Here is a 9932-nt window from a genome sequence, read left to right as displayed (position 1 = left end):
GTACAACACATTCCCACGAATGTAAGTACTAAAACAAATGAAATAGTTCAACTATATTAGTATATGTGAAACAAACATGCATTACAAATGCCAAAAGAATATCCTTATTGTTGTCACATGATTAGTTTTGATAATTTAAATTTGTTGATATAATAGGTTTTAGTAGTTTAGAAACAATAAATGGGTCTGCAAGAGTAAATGTGCCCTCAAAATGTAAATTTAAGTTTCATTAGCTCGTTGATTTAGTTAATCATGCATTTAAACATGATTAAATGATGTAATAAAGTAAATTCAGACATGGTTTACAAACCACTGAGAATGAATTTTCAAAAAATGAAAGAGGTTTTTGTTGATAACATCCTCATGTACAAAGGCATCTCTCAGTTTTGTAACAACTATTATGGATTGGAAGACGCAAATGCATCTTTGAAGGAATGTTTTCTAGAAATTTATCGTTTTAGTCACCTTTTTGTAGAGGATAGTGTGACTAAAAACAGATGAATATTTGGAAATTGGAAGAGGTTTTGGTTCATAAGATTCTAGAATAGAAAATCCCATCTCACTTTTCACACAGGTATTAGGGGTTGGTATATACACTCTCATCATTTTTAGCCTATTTTTCTGACTTTGTAATGTCCTGTTTAAGCCACCTTTTTGCAGAAACTAATGTGGATAATCAGAGAGGATTCTTGAGAAACTTAAGGGGGTTTGTGTTCCTAAGATGCTAAATTACAATAACCTACTTCATATTTTACTCATCTATTACATAATCAAATATACAAGTACATCTTCACAACTTATTTTTCTGGCTGTGTAAATTCCTTTTTAGACATTTGTTTGCAGAAAGTATTGTGAACAGATGGAGCTTAATTTTGGGAAATTGAGAGAGTTTTATCTCCAGAATACATTCATATACAATAACCACTCTCAATTTGTACAGAAATATCTCGTATTGAGATATACAAAGGCATGACTGGACCCTATTTTGCACGATTTTGGGAGGAAAATGCTCGAAGACTGCTAGGCCACCTCATCAACTAAGAGTTTCAATTCAATTCGAATTTCTCTTTTTTGTAAATAGAAATGCATAATGATAGTGCCAAGTAGATAAATTATTTTTTAATGTCCTATATTTCAGTTCTATTTGTGTAAAACAATTTAAGATATTTGTAAACAAATCTTGATATTTTTTAAAGATATTTTAGTTTAGAATTTGTATAAATACTTCATCAATTGAAGTAATTGAGGTTGGCTTTTGATGCCAAGACTCTTCACTCTATAATAAAGCTTTTGTTGTAGTTTTTCTAATGAAAGCCTTATGGCTCTAGTTTTGACAGAATGTTGTGCTTCGAGTATGTTTTTCCAGTTTTTCATATCTTATTTGTATAGATGATAAAAGTGTTTATAGGAAAGTCTACAAAATCATTGTATTTAGAAAGAGATTTGTTTATTGGATTGTTTGTTCATCATAACTCCTCTTTAACTGGTTTTGTTTTGTGCTTTCTAACAACCATTAAAAGATTAGGCTATTTGTCTGAAATAACTCCTCCTAGAATTGGTTTTAGTCTGGCCATTCTGTTTCCCTTTAAATCTGATTTGTTGGGTTGTAGAAATCGTCTATACGCATCCAAATCTTCCTAGCGGTCAAGTAATCAGTCTGGCTACTCAATTATTAGGAATCTCCTTACATTCTTTTGCCAAATTCTTATACAAATCAAGTTGTTCTGTCACGTTGGACGCTGAAACTTTCAAAAGGAACCCTGTGAGAGAGCCTTTAAATCATGAGTAGGGATTATCATTGATCGCCAACCACCCCCAATTAAAACCATAAATCTGGCCACTGTGCTTCAAAGGCTGTTGTTCAGTGATAGGTGAATAGGGTTAAAAAAAGCCTTGTAACAACTGAGGGAGCCCCCTCTGGTTCAAGGGCCAGCTTGAACCTAAAGGCTGGTTGAGTTGGTTTCCTGGCGTAGTTTCTGCAGCCAAGGACTACCTATGGGACACAGGTACAACATTTGGCACCGTTGCCAAGGAGAAAAGTAAAGATCTTTCTCTGGGGAATGATAAATTTTAGATCTATTTCTTGCTGATGAACAATGAATAGGCATTTGTATTGGTTACATTATTTTCACCTGGCGAATCCACTTTGTTAGATGGCGTTTCCACTAGATTACCGATCCCACTCTTTTTTTGAAATTTCAGCTACCTTTACTGCTATGCAAGGTTCATTTATACATTCAATCAATAGTATATGTCGTCCCCTCTCAGCCATGGTTAGAAATCTAAAATGTCTACAGAGGATGCAGCTTTTAAAGTACACCTGTGAGTATAAGTTTTCTATGGGATTTCATGTTCATATTGTATATATTCTTCAGATTTTTATCTGTTGGCAACTTGGTTTGTCAATAAATCCACTCCGCAATTGGTTACATTAGAAAGAAGATTACACATAACAGTGTAAATTTTTTCAGTTTAGTTAGATAGAGTTGTGGGATTGATTAGCTACTTTTAGATTTAGGATGCAGTAGATCTACAATTGTTTTAGTTATATTTCAAGATTGCAATATTAAGTTTGGTTTGGTTGAGTGCAATGACTTCCAAGGGATTAAATGATTAACTCCATAGCCCATGAATTAGGAACTATTGCACTTATTTCCACTTACATTGTCAGTTGTTTCATGACAGCAGTTTTCAAGTTTCAAATTTCAATGTGAAAGAGTATCTGAATTAGTGCAGGCATATGGTTGCATTTTACAGTTGTAGGTTGCAATGTGCAGTAGCAGAGTATTGAAATGACAACATTGATCCATGGGGATTGGTTATATTTCTACATAAGATGGAAAATTAGTGGTTGGTGGTTTTATGGTATGACTCCATGCCCAACACTAAAGGCAATTGGTCTACCAGTTCTCTACATCCCACAAGGGGAAGCAATCCCCATTTGAGCCGATGTTGTAGCATGATTAGTTTTGATAATTTAAATTTGCTCATATAATAGGTTTAAGTAGTTTATAAATAATAAATGGGTTTGCAAGAGTAAATGTGCCCTCAAAATGTAAATTTAAGTTTCCTTAGCTCATTGATTTAGTTAGTCATTCATTTAAACATGATTAAATGATGTAATAAAGTAAATTCAAACATGGTTTACAAACCGCTGAGAACTAATTTAAAAAATTGAAAGAGGTTTGTGTTGATAACATCCTCATGTACAAAAACCTCTCTCATTTTTGTAACAACAATTATGGATTGGGAGATGCAAATGCATCTTTGAAGGAATATTTTCCAGAAATTTCTCATTTTAGTCACCTTTTTGCCGAGGATAGTGTGACTAAAAAAATATGAATATTTGGTAACTGAAAGAGATTTTCATTCATAATATTCTAGAATACAAAATTGTATCTCACTTTTCACATAGGTGTCAGGGGTTTGTATATACACTTTCATCATGTTTAGCTTATTTTCTGACTGTTCAATGCCCTGTTTAAGCCACCTTTTTGTAGAAACTATTGTGGATAATCAGAGATGATGCTTGATAAACTGAAGGAGGTTTGTGTTCCTAAGATGCTAAATTACAATAACCTACTTCAGAGTTTACTCAGATATTACATAATTGAGATACAAGTACATCTTCACAGCCTATTATTCGGACTATGTAAATTCCTTTTTAGACATTTGTTTGCAGAAACTATTGTGAACAGCTAGAGCCTAATTTTGGGAAACTGAGAGAGTTTTATCTCAAGAATAGATTCATCTACAATAACCTCTCTTAATTTTTAAAGAACTATCTTGGATTGAGATATACAAAGGCATGATTGGATCCTATTTTGCAGGATTTCGGGAAGAAAATGCTTAAAGACAGTTAGGCCACCTCATCAACTAAGAGTTGCAATTCAATTTGAATTTCTTCTTTTTGTAAACAAAAATGCATAATGATAGTGCCACTTAGATACATTAGTTTTTAATTTACTATATTTCAGTTCTATTTGTGTAAAACAATTTAAGATATTTGTAAACAAATATTGATATTTTTTCAAGATATTTTAGTTTAGAATTTGTATAAATACTTCATCAATTGAAGTAATTGAGGTTGGATTTTGATGCCAAGATTCTTCACTCTGTAATAAAGCTTCTATTGTAGTTTTTCTAATGAAAGGCTTACTTCCAGTATGTTTTTCCAATTTTTCATATCTTATTTCTACACATGATAAAAGTGTTTATAGGAAGGTCTACAAAATCATTATCTTTAAAAAGAGATTTGTTTATTGGACTGTTTGTTCATCATAACTCCTCTTTAACTGGTTTTATTTTGTTCTTTATGATATCCATTAAAAGAGATTAGCTTATTAGGCTATTTGTCTGAAATAACTCCTCTTAGAATTGGTTTCAATCTGGCAATTATGTTTCCCTTTAAATCTGTTTTGTTGGGCTGTATAAATCTTCTACACGTATCCAAATCTTCCTAGTGGTCAAGTAATCAGTCTGGCTAATCAATTATTAGGAATCTTCTTACATTCTTCTGCCAAATTCTTATACAAATCAATTCATTTTGTCACGCTGGAAGCTAACACTTTCAAAAGGAATCCTATGAGAGAGCCTTTAAATCATGAGTAGGGATTATCATTGATCACCAATCACCCCCAATTAAAACCATAAATCTGGCCATTGTGCTTCAAAGGATGTTGTTCAGTGATAGGTGAAGAGCATTAAACAAAGCCTCATAACAACTGAGGGAGCCCCCTCTGGTTCAAGGGCCAGCTTGAACCTAAAGGCTGGTTGAGTTGGTTTCCTAGCATAAGTTTTGTAGCCAAGGACTGCCTATGGGAAATAGGTACAACATTTGGCACCGTTGCTGGGGATCAAAGTAAAGATCTTTCTCCGGGGAATGATAAAGTTTAGATCTATTTCTTGCTGGTGAATAAGGAATAAGCATTTGTATTGGTTTCATTATTTTCACCTGGTGACTCCACTTTGTCGAATGGCATTTCCATTGGATTACCGATCCAACTATTGTTTTGAAATTTTAGCTGCCTTTACTACTATGCAAGGTTCATTGATACTTGCAATCAGTAGTATATGTCTTTCCCTCTCAGCCATGGTGAGAAATCTAAGATGTCTACAGAGGATGCAGCTTTTAAAGTACACCTATGAGTATAAGTTTTCCATGGGATTTCATGTTCATATTGTATATATTCTTTAGATTTTCAGCTGTTGGCAACTTGGTTTGTCAATAAATCCACTTCGCACTTGGTTACATTGGAAAGAAGATTACACCTAACAATGTAAATTTTTTTAGTTCATTTAGATAGAGGTGTGGGATTGATTTGCTACTTTCAGATTCATGGTGCAATAGATCTATAATTGTTTCAGTTATATTTCAAGATTGCAGTATTAAGTTTGGTTTGGTTGAGTACAATAACTTCCAAGGGATTAACTGATTAACTCCCATGAATTAGGCACTCTTGTGCTTATTTCCACTTACATTGTTAGATGTTTCACTTCAGCAGTTTTCAAGTTTCAAATTTCAATCTGAAAGAGTATCCGAATTAGTGCAGGCATATGGTTGCATTTTACAGTTGTAGGTTGCAGTGTGCAGTAACAGAGTATTCAAATGACAACATTGATCCATGGGGATTGGTTATATTTCTACATAAGATGGAAAATCAGTGGTTGGTGGTTTTATGGTATGACTCCATGCCCAACACTAAAGGCAACTGGTCTACTAGTTCTCTACATCCCACAAGGGGAAGCAGTCCCCATTTGAGTTGATGCTGTAACATGATTAGTTTTGATAATTTAAATTTTCTCATATAATAGGTTTAAGTAGTTTATAAATAATAAATGGGTTTCCAAGAGTAAATGTGCCCTCAAAATGTAAATTTAAGTTTCTTTAGCTCATTGATTTAGTTAGTCATTCATTTAAACATGATTAAATGATGTAATAAAGTAAATTCAAACATGGTTTACAAACCGCTGAGAACTAATTTAAAAAACTAAAAGAGGTTTTTGTTGATAACATCCTCATGCAAAAAAACCTCTCTCGTTTTTGTAACAACAATTATGGATTGGGAGATGCAAATGCATCTTTGAAGGAATATTTTGCATAAATTTCTCATTTTAGTCACCTTTTTGCCGAGGATAGTGTGACTAAAACAATATGAATATTTGGTAACTGAAAGAGATTTTCATTCATAATATTCTAGAATACAAAATTGTATCTCACTTTTCACATAGGTGTCAGGGGTTGGTATATACACTTTCATCATGTTTAGCCTATTTTCTGACTGTGCAATGCCCTGTTTAAGCCACCTTTTTGCAGAAACTATTGTGAATAATTAGAGATGATGCTTGATAAACTGAAGGAGGTTTGTGTTCCTAAGATGCTAAATTACAATAACCTACTTCAGAGTTTGCTCAGATATTACATAACTGAGATACAAGTACATCTTCACAGCCTATTATTCAGACTATGTAAATTCCTTTTTAGACATCTGTTTGCAGAAACTATTGTGAACAGCTAGAGCCTAATTTTGGGAAACTGAGAGAGTTTTATCTCAAGAATATATTCATCTACAATAACCTCTCTCAATTTTTATAGAACTATCTTGGATTGAGATATACAAAGGCATGATTGGACCCTATTTTGCAGGATTTCGGGAGGAAAATGCTCAAAGACAGTTAGGCCACCTCATCAACTAAGAGTTGCAATTCAATTTGAATTTCTCTTTTTTGTAAACAAAAATGCATAATGATAGTGCCACTTAGATACATTAGTTTTTAATTTACTATATTTCAGTTCTATTTGTGTAAAACAATTTAAGATATTTGTAAACAAATATTGATATTTTTTCAAGATATTTTAGTTTAGAATTTGTATAAATACTTCATCAATTGAAGTAATTGAGGTTGGATTTTGATGCCAAGATTCTTCACTCTGTAATAAAGCTTCTATTGTAGTTTTTCTAATGAAAGGCTTACTTCAAGTATGTTTTTCCAATTTTTCATATCTTATTTCTACACATGATAAAAGTGTTTATAGGAAGGTCTACAAAATCATTATCTTTAAAAAGAGATTTGTTTATTGGACTATTTGTTCATCATAACTCCTCTTTAACTGGTTTTATTTTGTTCTTTATGATATCCATTAAAAGGGATTAGCTTATTAGGCTATTTGTCTGAAATAACTCTCTTAGAATTGGTTTCAGTCTGGCGATTATGTTTCCCTTTAAATCTGTTTTGTTGGGCTGTATAAATCTTCTACACGTATCCAAATCTTCCTAGTGGTCAAGTAATCAGTCTGGCTAATCAATTATTAGGAATCTTCTTACATTCTTCTGCCAAATTCTTATACAAATCAAGTCATTTTGTCAGGCTGGAAGCTAACACTTTCAAAAGGAATCCTATGAGAGAACCTTTAAATCATGAGTAGGGATTATCATTGATCACCAATCACCCCCAATTAAAACCATAAATATGGCCATTGTGCTTCAAAGGATGTTGTTCAGTGATAGGTGAAGAGCATTAAACAAAGCCTCATAACAACTGAGGGAGCCCCCTCTGGTTCAAGGGCCAGCTTGAACCTAAAGGCTGGTTGAGTTGGTTTCCTAGCATAAGTTTTGTAGCCAAGGACTGCCTATGGGAAATAGGTACAACATTTGGCGCCGTTGCTGGGGAGCAAAGTAAAGATCTTTCTCCGGGGAATGATAAAGTTTAGATCTATTTCTTGCTGGTGAATAAGGAATAAGCATTTGTATTGGTTTCATTATTTTCACCTGTCGACTCCACTTTGTCGAATGGCATTTCCATTGGATTATCGATCCCACTCTTGTTTTGAAATTTCAGCTGCCTTTACTACTATGCAAGGTTCATTGATACTTGCAATCAGCAGTATATGTCTTTCCCTCTCAGCCATGGTGAGAAATCTAAGATGTCTACAGAGGATGCAGCTTTTAAAGTACACCTATGAGTATAAGTTTTCCATGGGATTTCATGTTCATATTGTATATATTCTTTAGATTTTCAGCTATTGGCAACTTGGTTTGTCAATAAATCCACTTCGCACTTGGTTACATTGGAAAGAAGATTACACCTAACAATGTAAATTTTTTTAGTTCATTTAGATAGAGGTGTGGGACTGATTTGCTACTTTCAGATTCATGGTGCAATAGATCTATAATTGTTTCAGTTATATTTCAAGATTGCAGTATTAAGTTTGGTTTGGTTGAGTACAATAACTTCCAAGGGATTAACTGATTAACTCCCATGAATTAGGCACTCTTGTGCTTATTTCCACTTACATTGTTAGATGTTTCACTTCAACAGTTTTCAAGTTTCAAATTTCAATGTGAAAGAGTATCCGAATTAGTGCAGGCATATGGTTGCATTTTACAGTTGTAGGTTGCAGTGTGCAGTAACAGAGTATTCAAATGACAACATTGATCCATGGGGATTGGTTATATTTCTACATAAGATGGAAAATCAGTGGTTGGTGGTTTTATGGTATGACTCCATGCCCAACACTAAAGGCAACTGGTCTACTAGTTCTCTACATCCCACAAGGGGAAGCAGTCCCCATTTGAGTTGATGTTGTAACATGATTAGTTTTGATAATTTAAATTTGCTCATATAATAGGTTTTAATAGTTTCGAAATAATAAATGGGTCTGCAAGAGTAAATGTGCCCTCAAATGTAAATTTAAGTTTCATTAGATCGTTGATTTAGTTAATCATGCATTTAAACATGATTAAATGATGTAATAAATTAAATTCAAACATGGTTTACAAACTACTGAGAACAAATTTCAAAAACTGAAAGAGGTTTTTGTTTATAACATCTTCATGTACAAAAAAATCTCTCAGGTTATTAACAACTATTATGCGTTGGGAGATGCAAATGCATCTTTGAAGGAATATTTTCTAGAAATTTCTCGTTTTAGTCACCTTTTTGCAGAGGATAGTGTGAATAAAAAAATATGAATATTTGGAAAGTGGAAGAGGTTTTGGTTCATAAGGTTCCCGAATACAAAATCCTATCTCACTTTTCACACAGGTGTCAGGGGTTGGTATATGCACTCTCATCATGTGTGGCCTATGTTTCTGACTGTGCAATGTCCTATTTAAGCCACCTTTTTGCAGAAACTATTGTGGATAATCAGATATGATTCTTGAGAAACTGAAGGAGGTTTCTGTTCCTAAGATGACAAAGTACAATAAACTACTTCATATTTTACTCAGATATTGCATAATCAGAGATACAAGTACATCTTCATAGCCTATTTTTCAGACTGTGTAAATTCCTTTTTAGACCTCTGTTTGCGGAAAGTATTGTGAATAGCTAGAGCCTAAGTTTGGAAAACTGTGAGGTTTATCTCAAGAAGAGATTCATATACAATAACCTCTCTCAATGTTTACAGAACTATCTCATATTGAGATATACAAAGGCATGACTAGACCCTATTTTGTACGATTTTGGGAGGAAAATGCTCAAAGACAGTTAGACCACCTCATCAACTAAGAGTTGCAATTCAATTCGAATTTCTCTTTTTTGTAAACAATAATGCATAATGATAGTGCCAAGTAGATACATTAGTTTTTAAAGTCCTATATTTCAGTTCTATTTGTGTAAAACAATTTAAGATATTTGTAAACAAATCTTGATATTTTTCAAGATATTTTAGTTTAGAATTTGTATAAATACTTCATCAATTGAAGTAATTGAGGTTTTCTTTTGTTGCCAAGACTCTTCACTCTGTAATAAAGATTTTGTTGTAGTTTTTCTAATGAAAGCCTTATGGCTCTAGTTTTGACAGAATTTTGTGCTTTGAGTATGTTTTTCTAGTTTTTCATATCTTATTTCTACACATGATAAAAATGTTTATAGGAAGGTCTACAAAATCATTATCTTTAGAAATAGATTTGTTTATTGGACTATTTGTT

Source organism: Pinus tabuliformis, chromosome X (genome assembly GCF_031772625.1).
Source record: "Pinus tabuliformis cultivar Carrire ecotype Pingquan chromosome X, CPIR1, whole genome shotgun sequence".
Classification (NCBI taxonomy): Eukaryota; Viridiplantae; Streptophyta; class Pinopsida; order Pinales; family Pinaceae; genus Pinus; species Pinus tabuliformis.
The sequence above is the reverse complement of the archived record's forward strand: the minus strand, read 5'-3'. Positions refer to the sequence as shown.